This window comes from Hyperolius riggenbachi, chromosome 11, assembly GCF_040937935.1.
Source record: "Hyperolius riggenbachi isolate aHypRig1 chromosome 11, aHypRig1.pri, whole genome shotgun sequence".
NCBI classification, from domain to species: Eukaryota; Metazoa; Chordata; class Amphibia; order Anura; family Hyperoliidae; genus Hyperolius; species Hyperolius riggenbachi.
The window spans coordinates 200,577,587-200,596,916 of NC_090656.1; the positions used below are offsets into that span (position 1 = coordinate 200,577,587).

A 19,330-nucleotide genomic window follows, 5' to 3' on the forward strand; every position below is an offset into this window, starting at 1 on the left:
TGTACAGTATGTCATATGTGGCTAAGAATATGGCAACATTTTTAAAGGGACCAAAGGATCTTTCTAAACCATAGAAATAAATTTACCTGTGCAACCTTGAATGTTTTATTTGTACTGGACCAAGAAACTTGGTTCACCTAGATAGGGGTGGTGCAAATAATTTTAAATTGATGCAGGATTATGCAATTTTTTCCCCAAGCTGCATACATTTTCATACAAAATTGGCATAATGCTGCAGCAACTTGAAATAATTTGTATTGATTGACCATCCCTACTCCTAAGTACTTTCTTTCTTCTTAAAACACTTTATCTTTGCTGTCTGCTATCTTGATTATTGGATAAAGGTACCCATCGACCTAAAGATTATGGACAGATTCGACAAAGAGACAAATTTATCTCTTAATCAAATCTGATTAGTGATAAGTTTGTCTCTTGTCAATTCTGCCCATACACTACAGGACGATTCCCGTCCAATTTCAGCATGAAATCTTCAGAGAATCGCCTGAGCCCGCTGCCCCCCCCCCCCATGTATAAATCTGCCCCCCGTATGCATTTATACGTTACCTGTCCTGTTGCAGCTTGTCCCATAACCTCCGGGCGGCTATCTGTACATGCTACTGGTGCATAGCGTCTGACGTCAGATAATATGAGCCAGTAGCGCGTACGGATAGCCACCTGGAGGATTACGGACAGCGCGCGGAGGCTGCAACAGGACAGGTAACGTGTAAATGCACGCAGGGGCACATTTATACATTGCGGTGGGGGTTTCATCGTCTTGTCGCTCGGAAATCGCCGCTGTACCGTCGCACACCCGACCAAGCAACTTCGGCCTGACATCTTGCAGCATGCGCGATAGGCAAAGCGACCAATTTCTGTCCCGAAATTGGTCGCTTTGTCAGTCAGGCATGCACTTGGCAGCAATGATTTTCATCTAATTCGATTTTAATAATCAAGTTGGATGGTCGATGGGCCGCCAAGTCGCCTAATGTATGGGCACCTTAAGTCTCTTCCCCCTCCTCATTTTTGTGTAAACATATTTTTGTCTTTTTACCCTTTTAATAAATTATTTAAAAATGATTTAGCAAATTCTTAAAGTGAACCCGAGGGGAAATTAAACTGATGAGATAAACAATTATTTATTTCCTCTTACTTCTAAAAAAATACTATTTTACATATCAAACAGTTTTACTTTGTGCTTAATCTTTTACAAAGTAGATTTAAAATGGATCTGAGATGGTTCACTGGCCCCTATTTATACTTACCTGGGGCTTCCTCCAGCACCATGAGGACCATGGCCACACTCGCCCTCTATTTGGCAGCTGTGACTCCAGGTGATCCGGGCAGTCGCAAGCTTGTGCGCATGTGCCCTCGGGGCGTGAGTGCGGTGGGGCACGCACAGCCAAGCCACGCATACCCAGAAGCCCACGACTGGGGACAACTGACCAGATTACCGGGAGTTGTAGGGCCAGAGTGGAGGGGCCAAAGAGGACGGAGAGGGAGGCCACGATGCTCATGGGGCTGGAGGAAGCCCTAGGTAAGTATAAATAAGGGCCAGTGTACCAAATCAGGTACACTTAAATGTTTTATTTTCTTTGCTCAACGCCAGTCTATGAAGTGTCCCAGAGTTAAAATACACGAACAATTTACCTTTTTTTTAATCTACCCCCTGCTCCCCTGCTCTCTTCCAGGAAAAGTTTTATGGCTGTAATTCCTTATCAGTGAAGGTTATGCTGTAAAGAGCCGTCACTTGCTTGCCTGAAGGTTAACTCTTTCAGGAAGTAAAAGAAAAAAAAGAAACACAGCCTAGTTTAGCACTGTACATACACATGTTCATAAACAAGATGGAGGCCGGCACTTCCAAAAGTACAAAAAGCTCTTTTATTGAAGCATCTGTCAAAAGAAGTGGCTATGCGGCGCCATCGTGTCTCCATTCGCCAAACAGTCCTGCAGAACTGTTTGGCGAATGGAAACACGATGGGCGGGGCCAGGATAGCGTGGAGCGCTGCATGACTTGTGCACAGTGTATTGAGACGGTGTTTTACATACTGGGGAGCCTGTTTTCACTCAGGTCCTACGCACAAATCCGGGTAAGCTGATTGGCTGCAGTAAGTTTGAATCTATTGGTTGAGGGTGTGGGTGATCACTATATAAGTGTAACTTGTATGTCATTCACTTTGTGGTTGTATCAGCTTGATGAAAGGCTGAAGACCTGAAACAGCGGGATGACGCCGCATAGCCACTTCTTTTAACAGATGCTTAAGTAAAAAAATGTTTGTACTTTTGGAAGTGCCGGCCTCCATCTTGTTTTTGACTACTTGGATCCGGAGGTGTGATGATTGTTTGAGGCCTGGGCACTCTTTCCCCTTTGTGAGTAAGTGCCACTCTTTTTACCTTTTGTCTTGAAGATTGCATACACATGTTCATATCATTTGTCACCTCAGGTACACTTTCAGTGCTCTAGTGTAGAAGAGTAATTGATAGTTTGTCTCTGAAATTCTGGGGGTAAGCGTGTGGAGTGAAGGCTAGCCTGTCTGGTCCAATCCAAGAGAAGAGCTACCGTATGTAGCACATGTAAAACACAGAGCTGGCCATGAGAGAGCTGCTTAGACACAGGCCAGTCAGAGTGCCCATGTAGCCTCGTACACCACTGTGAGTGGTGTCAGTTTGTTTGTCGAGAGTGGTGTCAAGCAGCGCCTCCAGGGGTACACCAGTCAACTTCGAAGAATGGGTCGTCACCACCTGGATGAGTTTTATAGCTCTTTTATTGTGAAAAGCAGGGCTGCAGTGACAGACTGCTGTTTCGGGCAGAATAGCTGACTATTTGCTGTTTGAGAAAGGGCATCACTGCCACTGCAGCCTTGCTTTTCACAATAACAGAGCTATAAAACTAAACCTGGTGGTGCCGCCCCATTCTTTGAAGTTATCATATGGGGGATAGCGGCCGGCCAGGTTGTGTAGGCGGCATCACAAGGCTGATTCCCAAAAGATTTAATGCGGTATATGGGCAGCCAACAGATTTCTCTAAAATCAGAATCGATCAGCGAGAGATCTCTCTTGGTCGATCTGCCAATACATTGCTAGATGTATGGGCACCTTAAGTTTCTCGGAATGATCATTTGCAGAAATGATGCTTCTAGTACAAGAGAGGATTATCTGTAAGAAGTATATTTTAGGCTGCCTTGACTTCTGCATTTAATATATTGTTCATTGTTTTATTACAGTTTAGAAAAGTTTTTTTATGACATATAGTTCTTCTGTCAGCATTACAGTTATAGAAATGTCAGTTTCCTTTCTTACGCTCTCAGGAAAATATGCAAAACAAGGAAACAATATTTTTCTGGTTACCTCCCAACTAAATGTTACCGAAGTTAAAGTGACCCAATATTTAATCAACCATTTATATAATTTGTATAAGTAAAGGGCAGTTTCTCTCGCTGAAACTATTGTTTTTCTGATCATATTGTTTGATACTCTGCAGCCTGGCAATGAAAGTTATACACTCTGGAGGGTGGTTGTGGTTGGGCGGGAGGAGAGTGCGGCGGGCATTGCAGTATTTGCAGAAAAATTCCTATGCGGCCAATCATTTTTTTGATGTTTTGATGGTTCCTAAACTTGGGGATCACACTGATAGAGAGATCAGTGGGAGGTGGGGGGGGGTGGAGCCTGACTTGCGTGACTGTCAGCTGATATGATCTCTTCTCTGATTAGAGCTATAGAAGCAGCAGATCACCTTTTTGCATGTACAGCCAATGTACAGATGAGCAGAGGCTTCGTCTCCCAGCCTAATATGAATTGCTGACAGCTTCTTCAGAGGCTTTGTGATAATTGGTGTAGGACTCTCCATGTATTGATTAGCTTTGTGTATGTCACTATTACACTGTTTTTTTTTTTCTTTTTGAAATGAGTGGTTATGTTAATATGGGCCTGTTTCCATTAAAGGCAAAGTTCGCTTCACCCTGTAGGCAAAAAAAAAACCCTGTCCGCCTCTGTAACAATTTTCCACGCAGTGTACAAGTTTTCGCGTGCGGATGACAATAGTGATGTATAGCGATGGGAACATTGGGGGTAAAAAATTATGCATGTAAATTCGCATGAAAAAACAATTTGCATACGCATGCAAATTCACAAGCGGATGTTTGTAGTGTATACATATATGAGGGCAGTGAGGGGAGACGTTCAACCAACACATCATTATCTATCCCAGCATGGAGAAAACCCTGTTATCTGTTGACCCTCATACTACATGGAGGTGGTAAAACTGGCTAGTGATTGGCAAATCAAAGTTGAAGGTGTGTAGGGTCTGTACACACATCCAGTTTTAATTGGCCAGTTTTACGTCTCCAGCACCTGACAGGTGCCTCTTGAATAAAGTTATCAGATAAACATTTTCCAAGTGAAAAAATAGCAGAAGCCAGAATTTTTCCCTAAAGCCTTGTTCACATTATAAATCGCCCGAACTGTCGCAAGTGCTGAACGATTCATGGAGCGATCTTGAAATCGCTTTTCTAAGTGCTTTCAGAGCGATTTGCGCTTAGACAAGCGCTTTTTTAAGCGCTTTTGTGTTGCTATGTTGTTTTCACTTCCTGATGTCAGTCAGAAAATGAACTCTTTACCCCAATCATCTTTGCTGATGAGCTCATGCTGGCAATGAAGATGACTTTAGCAAGAGAGAAGATGCAAATGGGGGAAATGCTAGTGACCAGAAGAGAATTAAGATGAAATAGGGCCTGTGACAATTCAGCACCGCGGTCCCGTCTAACTGACGTTAAAAAGACTGGTTGCTGGAATGCAGATGATAACATTACAAAGCGTGCCAATTCCGTCTAATCTGCTACCGTTACCATTCGGGGAATAGTCACATCCGATGGCTTGAAATACGGTGACCAGACTGACGTTAAAGATTGGTCGCACCTCTGCCGACAATGTAATTTGACAACCACCTACCAATCCCGTATTACTAGGCCACAGCTGCCCTGCAGGTCTCATGCACTAGAGACTTCTGGAGGCAAATCCACTGTGGGCACAGTAAATGGTTAAGATTGGTTGATGGTGCCCATACATGTACAATCTCGATTGTAGGTACAATAGGTAAAATACAAATATCGATTTCACGGTGGGAATCGAGTAATTTCACTGTAATTTCACCACTCTTTCGATTTGAAGGGAGGAAAAGGTCTTCCACTAGCTATTCCTAGAAGGAAGAAGCGGTTATTTGCAAACCTAACGAGCATAACGACAATTTATAAGAAAGAATAAACAGTGCAGTAGAATGACTCTTCGGAGGACAGATTCTTTGTAGCAACAATCACATTACCTGAATAGGCACAAGACTGAATTATACACTCTTTAGTTTTATTCTAAAACTGTTTACACAAATATACTTTACAACCAACAGATAAATATACCTGTCAGAACAGATTGGGTTGATAGAAAAGGGTAGAGATGAAAAGGAAATAGAATGTTTTATAATACAGTTCAAAATACCGTTATTAGAAGTCCGTTTAAGCCACAGAGTCTTTGTAAGAAGTAGCCCAAGATGGCGAGTTAGCCCGTGTCCTAGCGGGTCATCGATCGATGGTATTTTGAAGTACAGGACCCTGAGCTCAGTGTGTCATTGTGTTTTAACCCTCACTGTAGTTGGGAGCGGTTATTATTTACATGTTCAGGTCCAGCCCAGTGCAATTTGAATAGGGGCAGTTCCCCTTGCACAGAGAGACATTTTGGCACAATTCCTGTTTTGCCCGGTCTCTCCATGCCCATAGGGCACGTCAAGAAACAGAATGCATATCCACATTCAGTGCAACTTCACAAAATCCTCAGATATCAAATATGAGGGGTGTGTGTCAGGAGTAGTGATGGCCCATAGAGTTGCATTGGATCTAATGGTCCAATAATGCATTTGGATTGATTTCCAATAGATTTAATTCTGAAATCTATTGGAAATCTGTTCCTAGCGTGTGGCACACATCAGATACTGTAGATTCCTGTCAGATGCGACTTGACAGGCAGCTGACAAAAATCTATCTGATAGTCGAATCTGCTACAAATCTAAAAGTCAAACACTTATATAGCGCTTTTCTCCTGGCGGACTCAAAGCGCCAGAGCTGCAGCCACTAGGACGCGCTCTATAGGCAGTAGCAGTGTTAGGGAGACTTGCCTAAGGTCTCCTACTGAATAGGTGCTGGCTTACTGAACAGACAGAGCCGAGATTCGAACCCAGGTCTCCCATGTCAGAGGCAGAGCCCTTAGCCATTACACTTTCCAGCCAATCTATAAGTGTATAGCCACCTTAACCTCCTAAGCGTTATGCCATTGCAAACTGGTCTAGCCGAATCGATGTAAGGTGATCTCACTGCCACGATCGTCGACGATTCGCGGTAAATGCAAACGCGGTCAGTGTTCTCCCCAGGCTCTTTTAGCCGGGTGCTCCACCCGGCTAGATTTGGTGTCCACCCGACTGTCATCGGCTCACCTCCTCACCCCCTCCTATGCTGTAAGCAGAGTTGCCCTGCATTTTCATCTCGCCCCACCCGGCTGCTTTTTCATGCCACCCGGCTACTATTTCAGGCCACCCGGCTGGACAAAAATTCTTGGGAGAACACTGGCGGTGTATGCATTGCTGTTTTGTGAATTTTGTGCGATCGCGGTTGCAATGTGTAAAAAAGCGCTAATCACAATCGCTCAAAAATGTACAGAAAAAAGACATGCATTTTACAGCGAAAATCGCTGCCGCACAACACCAGCGCTAATTGCTAGCATTTTGTGATCCCCAGTCTAATGGCCCCTAAAGCCTCATCTACATGGTACAATTTTCCGTCAGATGGGATCTGTTACTTAGAGCTATTAGATAATTTCCAACCGGTCCAATCGGATTGCGATAGATTTTGCAATAGAGTTTGGGTGTGTACCGTGTAGATGGTACACCATGCAATATCCCGTCAGATAGATGGGTCGAATAGATAATTTCCGACATGTCTGATCTCTGATGGTTTTTCTGATCGAATTGTATAGAAGTGATCAGAAAATCGATCAGAAAAACGATAGGAAATGCGATTGGATCTATCGGAAATGATCAACCCATCTATCTGATGGGAAATTGCATGGTGTGTACCTAGCATAACTGATTACAAAGCTAAAGTTGATCAGGCCATGATTGTAAACTCTTCAGCTGTGCTTTTTTGCATAGAGTACTGAGATACTAGGCATCAATCCATACAATCAGAATCCAGGTGCTTTGCAATCCTTTAATCGGTTCTCTCTGTATTTTGGTGGGATTTTGTGGATTGAGATCAGCATTGTCTTTCAATCCCTGGGATTGTGTGACAGCCTTTACCCTCTTGTGTCACTGTGAGAGTTTATGAGGCATTCAGAGAGTGTGTGGCCAGAGAAGGTCCCATTGTCCTCTGTCCCTGCCCAGCCAGCCTGTGACCCCATCCTCCCCTCCATGCTGGAGAAGTGAGAGGGCGGAGGAGCCATTCTCTGCCGGCTGCCTCTCCTGCCGCTGCTGGGTGGGGGCTGACGACACACGCACTCACTCACTCACACACACACACACACACACACACACACAGGGGGAAGAGGACACAATACACAGCTCCAACTCCTCACCAGGTCCCAGCTCTAAACCCTGGGAATCATCCACTCAGTCCTGAGAGGTCACAGCAGGCAGATGGTGGAGGACATCCAACCCCAGCAGCCCCCCAGCCTCTGATTCCACAGGCCCTCCACAGCCATAGGACAAACGTTTGTGTGGGAAATACAAAGATGAGCATGGATCCGAGACTCGGGATCTCCAGCCTGGAGGTAATGAATTAAAAATCACTTCTAACAGTCTCACAACCCTCCGTCCTTCTGGCTCTACTACTCTAGTAAGACATACTGTACTTCCACAGTCTTTCCGAAAGGACTGTTCTGAGACTGACTTCTGTTACATTAAAGTTTGCTGTGTTCTGTTTACGTACAATCACCCCATTCAGCTCCTAAACAAGCCCTTTATCTCTGTAATTCCTCTCTGAGGTCACTTCTGCAAGCAACAGTCCTAAATGGAACTGGACTGAGAGTCATTATCTGTCTCTTATGTAACTTTTACTGCTGTTATGTTGTGTTTTATTTTGTGTTTTAAATCCAGCGCTGGCACAACCTTTCATCTCTGAACCCCCCTCAGTTGTCACTTCATCAAACAGTATTTCCCTAAAGAAGTATTCCCAGGGGCAGACTTTGTATTTGTTAGCAACTTTTCATGTTGCATACGGAGTATTCTATCCAACCCAAAACAACCTCCTTATCTTTATATCACCCTCCAGGTCACCTACCTCAATAATATTCATTTTGGGCGTTGCAAATTTAAGAGAGGTTTGGCTGTATCATGTATAATGAGTCTATGGAACCTGAAACATTCACCCTTATTTCTTTACATGTCCCTGTTGTCACATCACCCTATTGTATTTTCCTGGTGAACGTTTCTGAGGTTGATTTTGGGGTGTTGTGATGTCTTGGCGCTTTGTGAAGTTTTGCTTTTACAAGTTTACCATGCCTGTGCTGCTTTGAGTATATCTTTCTATGAAGTATACCCATATAGTTGCTCGTTTTGACCCACGGTGGGTAGATCTCTTACAGGTTGTCACTGACCTGTCATGGGCTGCAGACAGGGTTAACTGGTAAGTCGGTTACACATTGCAGCGCTGATGTCATCCTGTGGATGTTTGGATCTATGTTGGAGATAAACCTTTTAGGCAAGCAGAGATTGCAATTGGATTGTGGCAACAAGCCTTATTTTTCTCCAGCTAGGAGGATTAGCTAAATGAGACGGAATTAGATTTAACAAGATGTCCCAAAAAAGATCTCTTTATTGAACGCTTTGAGAGGCTTTCTTCCCTCCTCTAGCCGCTTAGTTTGTGGATGCTCTTCAGGGGTGAAATGTTTTCAGAGATTCCTAAAATATCCACCCCGACGATTGTTTCAGGACATGATATGGGTATTATTTGCAGGAATGTCCATGCTGTGTTTTGTCTTGCTTCACACACTGCAACCTAGAAAGGGGGGAAAAGTCTATTTTTTGTATCAGACTGAAATGAGAAGTCGCAGAGACGGGCAGGGGGTCTGCATACAAAGGACGCGGCTTAACAAAACGTGGGGACCCTTTTTTGGGATGGGGGGAGGGAGCAGAATTTCCTTTTTTTTGATACTTGATCTTTTTGACAGTCTGGTTCCTGTGTTTGAAGCTACTTCCCCTTTAAAAGTTGGGAAAAGCTTGCTGTTAGGAGGTAAGGAATGCAGCATAGGTTGTCAGTGGCGGAATTCTGTAAAGCCTGACACACACCAAGCAAGATTCACTTCAGATCCTATTCGAGCGAGTGATCAGATCGATATTCAGATCTGACATTGATCGGATATAAAAAAAAGCTAGCATTCACATGTATGTGATTTTTTTTCAAATTCTGATCAGATTTATGATAATTTTTCCAATTGGATAGCGATGAAAATGAATGGAAAGGACATACACACAGAACGAGGTGAAATAGGCGCTCACACCCGCGACTGCTACTGACTTAGGAATTTTATGTTGACCAGAGGAAGCGGGCCAGTACCCGTGAAACGTGTTGTCCTTTTGTGTATCATTAACCAGCTGAGCGGTCTGGACGAGCTCAGCTCGTCCAACACCGCCAGCGGCTGCCGCTCAGGCCCTGCTGGGCCGATTTTAACGAAATAAAAAGCAGCACACGCAGCCGGCACTTTGCCAGCCGCGTGTGCTGCCTGATCGCCGCCGCTCTGCGGCGATTCGCCGCGAGCAGCGGCGAAAGAGGGCCCCCCTAGCCGCCTGAGCCCAGCGTAGCCGGAACAAAAAGTTCCGGCCAGCGCTAAGGGCTGGATCGGAGGCGGCTGACGTCAGGACGTCGGCTGACGTCGATGACGTCACTCCGCTCGTCGCTATGGCGACGATATAAGCGAAACAAGGAAGGCCGCTCATTGCGGCCTTCCTTGTTTATTCTGGGCGCCGGAGGCGATCGGAAGATCGCCTCCGGAGCGCCCTCTAGTGGGCTTTCATGCAGCCAACTTTCAGTTGGCTGCATGAAATAGTTTTTTTTTAATTTAAAAAAAACCCTCCCGCAGCCACCCTGGCGATTTAATCAGAACGCCAGGGTGGTTAAAATTACTTCTACCTATATGGTTTGTTCATTGATAGAGGTGAGAATGAATTATTCCTATACCTTCTGTTTGGGCTCCTCCTACAAGTTTTTATATTTAATCCTTTGGGGTAGTGTATTGGACACTACGTGTCCAATCATTCAAGGAGCGCGACCAACCAGCACCTGCCTAGTGAATCTGGAATACCGAATGGGTATGGTAAATTTCCGTAAGCTAGGTTGGTGGTTGCAGGAGTGCATCCCTCTCTTGTGGGTATATTGTACTACTCTACTTTTATCCATTTTCTTGACGATACTACGTTATCGGGCTCCTGGTCCCTCTCATTTCAGAACCTTGACGGTTGGAGGAACGATCACCAGGAGTCATCCCCTACATACACAGGCACAGACTAACCAGCAAGCTCATGGTGACCCAGAACTCATTGTAGTGTGTACACAGAGAATGATAGCTGCTATTTCAGTAGACATTTTCCAGCATGTCCTATCTCCTTCCAATCAAGAAAGAGATCGATTTTGAGCTTGGAATCAGTCGCTGATCATCAGTAGGCTGTACATTTTTTCCCCCGATCCAATCATTTTCCCAATCTGCAATGAAAATTGCATGGTGTGTACCAGGCCTAACAAGGGAAGAGGGTAACTGTGGGATGGGCATGTATACAATCAATTAGCATTGCGTCCCATGGTTGCCACGCGCGCAGTAATCTGGTCAAGCTATTTTTAGGGGATTTTACTACATCTATATAGTGTAACAACAATTTTTTTTAATAGACTTAAGTCTGTTTCAGCCTTTATACTCATACAAGCACCATAAAGTTTTGCAACAAAAGTTATTGGAAGCAAACAACAAAAAACAAATCGTCTGACCACCGTTCCCAACACAGCACTATTATTGCCCATGTTAGACAGCTGGGAATGAATGAAGCCTGTGGCAAAGAGGACCCAACATATTGGCAATGATGTGATGAGCATTGTGTGGCTGCGTAGTCGTATATCTCTCCAGGGCTAGGCCAAGAACAGGTGACAACTCATTACCCTGCACCAATAGTCATCACACAGCTTATCAGTTCAGACTTTATAATGGTGGCTGAGCGGCTATTGGCGTATGATGGTGACCTGATCTGTGGCAGTGGCCATATGGTGACCTGATGGAGGTGACGTGACTTGTCCTAATGCTGGGAATACACGATGCATTTTTTCAGTTCCATTCTCTGCTCGATCGATTTTGCCACTCGATTTTCCACTCTTTTATCATCCGCTTGTTTTTCTTATCTTTTTCCATTCACTTCAGCACTGCGTAATATGTTGCCACTTTATAAATACAATAAATAAATACATAAATTCACTTCTATGAGAAATCGAGCAGGGATGAGCAGAAACTACGCCAGTGCGAATTTACGCATCGTAGTTTGCATCTACGCATCGTAGTTCGTAGGTGAAGTTTCAAAACTACGCTTACGAATATACACGTAGCAAAGTACCGTTATGCATAGCTTACGCCCACTATGCGTAGTTAACGTGTGTATTGCGTAGTGAACTACGAATGCGTTACTCGCGTCTATTTTTCCGTGTGCGATTGTATGCTTACAAACTAACGCATTGGAAAGGGGAATGTACGCATAGAAGAGTTCCCGGTATAAGCATTTACAAAGGAATTAATGCGTAAAATTTTCTGCATACGGGCATAAGCATCCGCATACACTACGCTTTGCACTACCCGTAATTGCGTATTTTAACGTGTGGTATACAAAATGCATATGAAGCGAATATCTGATTTCGAAGCCGTAGTTTGGCAAAGCGTAAATGCGTAAAACTACGCGTAGTTCCAGCGAAGTTGGCTGACTACGACCATCCCTGAAATCGAGCGGTAAAACGATCAAACGTAAGATCTGACATGTCGGAAATTATCTACCGAACCATCTATCTGCTGGAAAAACGCATGGTGTATTCCAAGCATAATGGTCACATGAAAAGATCCGCCCCATACAGATGTCCATTTTTTGTTATGTACTGACCCTTAATCCCACCTACACACGTCAATGGCTTTAAAGGGAATCTGAAGTGAAAATACACGATATAATGAATTGTATGTGTGGTACAGCTAGGAAAGAGAACAGTAGCACAGATATGAGTCTCATATTGTTGCAAGAACAATCCAGTACAGGAATAGCTGAGAAACTTCTCTTGATATCTATGCAAAAAAGCTTCTCTGAGCTCTCCAACTAATTTAGTCAGAGAGCAGTGCTATTTACATCATAGAAGCAGTGATAGACAACTTCAGATAAGATTTTACTGCAGAGACGTTCATTAGCTCTTCTCTGTTTCATAGTTATAAATGCAGTGTGCAAATATTGGAGAATGATGCAAAAAAAAAAAAAAAGCTATATAACTGAAAATAAAAATATGAGACTCTTTTCTTTGCTACTAATGTTCTATTAATTATCCGTACTGCACATACAATTCATTATATCATAAGTTTTTTTTTCCCGCTTCAGTGTCACTTTAATAGGGACCATGATGCAATAAGAAATGTTTTGTCATCATCTCTGTCCCTGAAAGAAAATCTTCTCAGTGGTGACAAAGACAACAGTAAAATCCACACTCCACACATTCCACACCGTCTAAAACTACAATAATGTTTTCCCAGAGTCAGGCTTTTATTGCTTCTGGGGTGGTACGAGTTGCACAGAAAATAAAGGATTATTAGTGGTCTCCATCACTGACAGTTGCTTTGGAGGACACTGTTAGCTGTCTGTACCTGAAACTTCCTCTGTCCTCATATCAGGAGACAGAGGAGGCGGAGTGTTTGGAGCTTTCCCATTTTTTTATAGCAAGAAGAGTTTGCATGTTTTAGAGCTCAGGTGATTCTACTGTTCATGGCAGAGTCATGGAAATGATTGCTTCTGAGTAGTTGAGGTTGTGACAATCACACCTGTCACCGCTTGCTGCACTTGGATCGTGATCAACCCAGAAGCTGTCCACACACATTGTTTTCAGTATTTGTAAATGTAAAGCATCAATTTATTACACAGAACTATACAGAGAACACAAATCAGTTCACATAACTAAAGTTGCCCATACACACTGTATTTTTTGGACTACAAGACTCACTTTTTCTCCCCCAAAAGCGGGGGAAAAATGTCACTGCGTCTCATAGTCCAAATGCAGGGAGTGCCTGACTTGTGAACGCCTGCCAATACCAACCAACCTGCCGCAATGTCAGGGACTCCCTGTGCTGTGGCCATGCAGAGGAGGACACAGGGGGACACATGGAGGACAGAGGTGGACACGAGGGACAGAGGAGGACACAAGGAGGGCAGAGGCGGACACAGGGAGACACAAGAGGTACAAGGGGGCATGAGGTACAAAGGGAGCATAATCTACAAGATGCCCCCTCACCATAGATGCACAAGGTTTAGTATATTTTTTTTCCCCTGGTTTTTGTCCTCTAAACCCAGGTGTGTCTTATGGTCAGGAGCGTCTTATAGTCTGAACAATACGGTAACTTAATTTTCCTGCTTGATTGACCATTCCATTTGAGCATTTTATAAGATTAGGGGATAATTGATTATGTTCCATTCTGCTTGATCGATGGAAATTGACTGATATCTGGTCAAATCAACATATTTACTCGATCAGGCAGGATGAAAATTATTGGTTGATCGGGAAGGAACCTGATACTGTTCACATGATTTCAATTGACACTGAATCGATTTTTGGTTTCAGAGCATGGAGGCACAACATTGTTCAGCTTGATTAGTGAAGGAGAATTGCATAGGCCCTCGTTTGTAGCATGTGGGCCACTAGTCGGTCAACTTTTCATTAACCACCCTGTTGCTGATCGCCCAGTTGATCGCTTAACCGATTGGTGGAAAATTGAGCATTGTATTAGCATCTTAACTGTTTTCCTAATTGGATTGATAATTGGATGCCCCATTGCAGTTTAGTGCCAGTTTTGTAGCTAACCGGTGTGTTTTGGGGATATGGGAAGAAACTATGGCCTTACCCAATGCACTTTTTCTCCTAAGTTTTCTCCTAGGAAATTATCCATCTTCTGTTTAAAATCATTTTTCAGAACTCTGCAATTGAAAAAGTACCAACAAGTAAGTGAAAAGTACTGCCAAGTTATTCTGAGTATTTTCTTGCTTGCGGGGGTCTCCAAACTTTTTAGGCCAAGGGCCATATCGCCGTTCTTGAGGGTGCTAGGGGGCCGAACTAGCAAAATTGAACACCATTTTTTGCTGATTTCCACTGGAAATAACTCCTATATGTGTGCAGCTAGCACAGTGGCAGCTGCTAATCAGTGGCTGTTACGGTTGCTGGCATAGTGACGGCTGCTGGTTAGCGGCTGCTACTGGTACAGTGGTGACTGTTAACCTACAGGCGAATAAAGGGGAATAGAGCAGCAACACAAGGTGGACCCTGCATGTGGAAATGCAGCTACGGCCTGTGGACCACATGGAAATAACAACTGAGAGATTTGGGGGCCACCAGAAAAGGCTTGGCGGGCCGCATTTGGCCCCTGGGCCGGACTTTGGACATGCCTGACTTAAGACAAAGGCCCTAGGGCTCTTGGAGGAAACCCACCGCGCAAACACGGGGATGGGGAGGATCGAACCTAAAAGCCTCTACCTCTTCAAAGCAATCTTGCTAACCAACTAGCAACCCTGACGCCCACACCTCAACCCCCACATGATTGTTTGTCTCAGCTGATTCTATTGAGCAATCATGCAGATTAAATCACTATGAACTAATTTTGCAATGTTGTTCAAGCTTCAAAAAACACCCAACAGTGTCTAAACTGACAGCTCCACTGAGGAAATACCATAAAATTCATGTGCAATTTAATGAAAATGACTTCAAGAACTACAAACACCTGATATTTGCAGAGTTACATACTGAGATGTTAGACTGTCATATGCCCTCACTTCTATTTCATCTGGAGAGGGGCAAAGCCAGGAATTTATCAGCACCCCCTCACCCCTCATAGCTTTGTAATGATTGTCTCTCAGTTCCCCACCACTTCTTCTCCATGCCCAATCAATAAAAATGACCCCCTCTCCCAATCAACTTCTAATATAAATCAATGAACAGAGGTCCTACTTTTTGATGGAATTTGTTTTTATTCAGTGTTTTCATTGAATTAAAAGTCTCATTAAAGTGTACCCGAGGCGACGTGTGACATGATGAGATAATTTATACAGTACAAAACATATTAATAACCAGGCTGTTTCACTTTGCTGCCTGAAAGAGTTAAAGGGACCCTGAGCAGTACCCTAAAATCAAAAATGTCACTTACCTGGAGCTTCCTCCAGCCCACCGTAGGCCGTGAGGTTCCCCTGCGTCTCCCTGGCTCCTCTCTGTGTCCAGCTGCCGTGTGTGGTTTTGAGTTAGAAAACCGCGCATGCGCAGGACTGTCACGCCAGCCGCCGTGATGAGATGTAGAGGCTAGTGTGCTGATGCGGAGCGTCCAGATCCAGGAAGAGTCGGCTCTACACCGGGCCCGGGTGTCACCAGTAACGGAGCAGCCAGCCGGACCGGGAGAGGAGTTAGGAGTATGCCGGGGACCTCGCGGCCTACGGTGGGCTGGAGGAAGCCCCAGGTAAGTGACCTTTTTTATTTTAGGTACTGTTCAGGGTCCCTTTAATGTCTCGGCATGGAAGTGATAGCTTCTGTCTTGTCGGTACCTTGTCAGGAATATAGTAAACATCACTGATTACAGTAAACATCACTGATTACAGTAAACATACAGCAGATTACAGCATCAAAGTTTTCCTGGCAGAATACAGCTTCTGAGGGCAGGAAGAGATAAAACACATGAACTATGGACCTTTCTCTAACTCTGGGACACTTAAGGTAGCCATACACTGGTCGATTTGCCATCAGATTCGACCAACAGATAGATCCCTCTCTGATCGAATTTGATCAGAGAGGGATCGTATGGCTGCCTTTACTGCAAACAGATTGTGAACCGATTTCAGCCTGAAACCGTTCACAATCTGTTGTGGTGGTGGTTGTGCTGCCGCCGCTCCGCATGCCCGCATACATTACCTGCTCCGCTGGCGCGACTCCAGTCCCCAGGTCTCCGCTGTCTTCTCCGCTCTGGTCTCCAGGTCCAGCATGCTTTACTTCTTCCTGCCCGGCAGGAAGTTTAAACAGTAGAGCGCCCTCTACTGTTTAAACTTCCTGCCGGGCAGGAGGAACTGAAGCATGCCGGAGACCAGCGCGGACACGGAGCAGCGGTGACCGGGGGTAGTCGCGCCGGCGGAGCAGGTAATGTATGCGGCTCTATTGCGTCGGTCGTCGGGCACTCGAACGCTGCTAGCGACGCGCTCCCTACCCGCGGGTGATCGACGGTAATTTTCCGCACGGAGCGATCGACGGGATCGGACGAAATGGATCGAAATTCGGCGTGTAGCGCGAACAATTGGCAGCAGATTCGATCCCAGTGATCGAATCTGCTGCCGAAACGGCGGCAAATCGGGCCAGTGTATGGCCAGCTTTAACGGACTGCCACTGATTAGAGACCGTAAAAGATTGAACCTACTTTGTAAATGTCGAAATATAAAATATAACCCTTGGATACTTAGTCATTTATAGGAGTAGGGCGATAAATGTAATGGTTTATCACTTTAAAGGACCACTATAGTGAAAAAAGTAAGTAGTTAAAATGAGACAGAACTAACAGGTTTTGGACTGGTCCATTTCCTCATGGGGATTCTCTGGGTTTTCTTTGTTTTCAAAAGCATCTCTTGAACTGCAGTTTCTTACTGCCAAAATAGTAATATGCTAGCCAGCCTCCCTACTCGCTTGTACATTATTATGGCAGTTAGACTGAAGCCTAGTACACACATGCAATTTTGATTGACCAATCATTGGTCAATTTTACCACCTCCATGTAGTATGAGGGCCAACAGATTTTCAATTCTATGAACAGGTTGTATAGGTAAACCCCCATACTACACGGAGGTGGTAAAATTGACCAATGATTGGTCAATCAAAATTGCATGTGTGTACTAGGCTTTAGCAACTGCTGTTCAGGAAATGCTTTTGAGAACAAAGAAAACCTTGGGAATCTCCCATAAGGAGATGTACTAGCTCAAAACCTGTCAGTTCTGTCAGATTTTAACTGCTTACTGTTCTTGCTGTAGTGGTCCTTTATATAAAATACAAGTTCTAGAGTAGATAGGGCCTTGGAATGAACTGTGTTAGTTACAGATCTGCATTGGGTCTGCCGGGGTTAATGCATTACAATGGATTGAGGAAGAATAGAAGAGTTTGGAAGTGGTTAGCGATAAGGATCAGAGCAGAATGAAGTCGGCCTCCTATTCCTGTGCAGCATCTGCTAATGATCCTGCGAGGCAGGAATTCTCCTCTGGGCAGGATGTGTACACAAACAAACTTTAAAGGGGACGGTAAAAATGGCTGCGCTAAGCCTGCTGAAAGGAAGGCCTCTCATTGGTGGCTTTTATGTAGTGCTGCTTGTCTGTCAGTCCCTGCTGGAAGAGAAGGGGACAGATTAGAGGCCAGACAGTGGGCCTTTTGTCTTCCAGGGACAATGAGGCCGACCCAGGATTGGCTGGCCTGGACCTGCTCTCTTGTTTCCGCTGCGCTGCAGAACACAGGAAGGGCTTCAGCAGATACAGATGGGATATCAGGAGGGGATGGCGGGTGCTGAATAACAAGTGGAACTCCGGCTTGTCATCCAGATCCCTAAGATTCTGCATGAAATATGCAATGCTTAGAGTGACATTCCGTCGTTAGTGAGAAATTTCATCTATAAGGGCTGGAACCCACAAAAGCGGTTTTGTGAGCATTTTGGCAGCGCTGCGATACGCTAGCGTTTTGCCAAAACGCTCAGCTAATGTTAATGGATGGGGCAACTTCCACAGGAGCGTTTGCGTTTCCCAAAAACGCAAACGCAGAACATGCAGCATTTTGGGAGCGTTAGCACTTCAATGTTAAGTATACAAACGCTAGCGGAATCGCTTATCAAAACCTAAACGGAGCGGTTTTGCTAGCGTTTTGAAGTTACAGCACACTGTAACAAAATTAAAAGTAATTGAGAGGACCAATCAGGATTAAAACATGAATCGCTAAACGCTACACAACCGCTGACACATAAAATACACTTTTTAAATACGCTCCCTAAAACGAGCATGAATCCGCTTGCAAACCGCTCATACAAAACACTAGCGGTTGCGTTTAGCGTTTGCGGATTTCAGTGGGTTCCAGGCCTCAGGGTTGTGCCAAACCCTATTTCAGCTACCAGCTTGTAAAATAACATTTGAAAGCAGGACAAGTTTTAGGGTGCACCAGCTATCATTCTTCCATACGTTGAGGAAGGCAAATGCAGGGCACAGGGCCACAGACTTCCTTGAAAATCTACAGACCTTCAACCATTATATCTGATTCTTGCATTCTGCTTATTACAGTCCAGACAGGTTTTGCTTTAACAGCTGTGTACCTCCACCTGTGGCTACCCAAACAAACCCAGGCTGTTTTCAGAGCCAGCCTCAGTGGTGATTACACCAGTAATCTACAGGCAGGAATGGCCAGAAATGACAATAATAAATAGATGCTAAAAATCTATAAATTATCTTTCTCACCAGTATGTACATTGTATATATTGCTCTTTGTCACACTGAAGGGATCATTGGATCGAGCACTAGCAACCAAGATTTTTTGAGAATCTCAGATCAATTTTTTTGACTGTTTTTTTTTTTATTGTAAATTGATTGAAAGATCAATTGGGCAGCCATGTTGCTGCACTGATTCTCTTAGATCAGGCCTTAATATCGAGTACTGTATGGCCACCTTTAATGTTGTCCTCTGCCTCTCGTCTGCTGTACCTGTGATAAGTCTTTTGAACTTACAGGACAGCACGGTGCACTACAATTCACAAGATGTTTAGCCTGCTGCCTCCTTTAAGCCTTGTACACGTGCTGTATGCTTTTTGGCAGAGGTGGTTGGTCAGGCCACCTCTGCAGAGAGACCGCAACCTCCCTTGTTTCCTCAGCCACCAACCAGCCTGGCAGATCCACTCGCCCGAGAGCTGGCCTGAAGGCATTGTCCTCCCTGCTCAACCAGCCTCACCCAGCCTCTTCCCTTGCCCTCCTATTCCCTGCATATCAACACTCCAGGCTGGTGACATGTCTGTAAAGTCTTGGCCCCACTGTCACCCAAAA

General features: G+C 44.6%; 1 protein-coding gene across 5 annotated transcripts in view; it reads left to right on the forward strand.

The window, feature by feature from the left end:
- The window catches only part of DENND2B (DENN domain containing 2B), a 314,001-nt gene that overhangs the window by 103,237 nt on the left and 191,434 nt on the right, over nucleotides 1-19,330 (forward strand). The window contains exon 1 of one of the 5 annotated variants that reach the window (XM_068260335.1): nucleotides 7,483-7,803. The exons of 3 other annotated variants lie outside the window; for them this stretch is intronic. The gene's annotated coding sequence lies outside the window, so the exon portion shown is untranslated. Of the gene's footprint in view, nucleotides 1-7,482; nucleotides 7,804-19,330 lie in introns of those variants that run through there. One more of the 5 variants, XM_068260331.1, reaches the window with a different exon arrangement.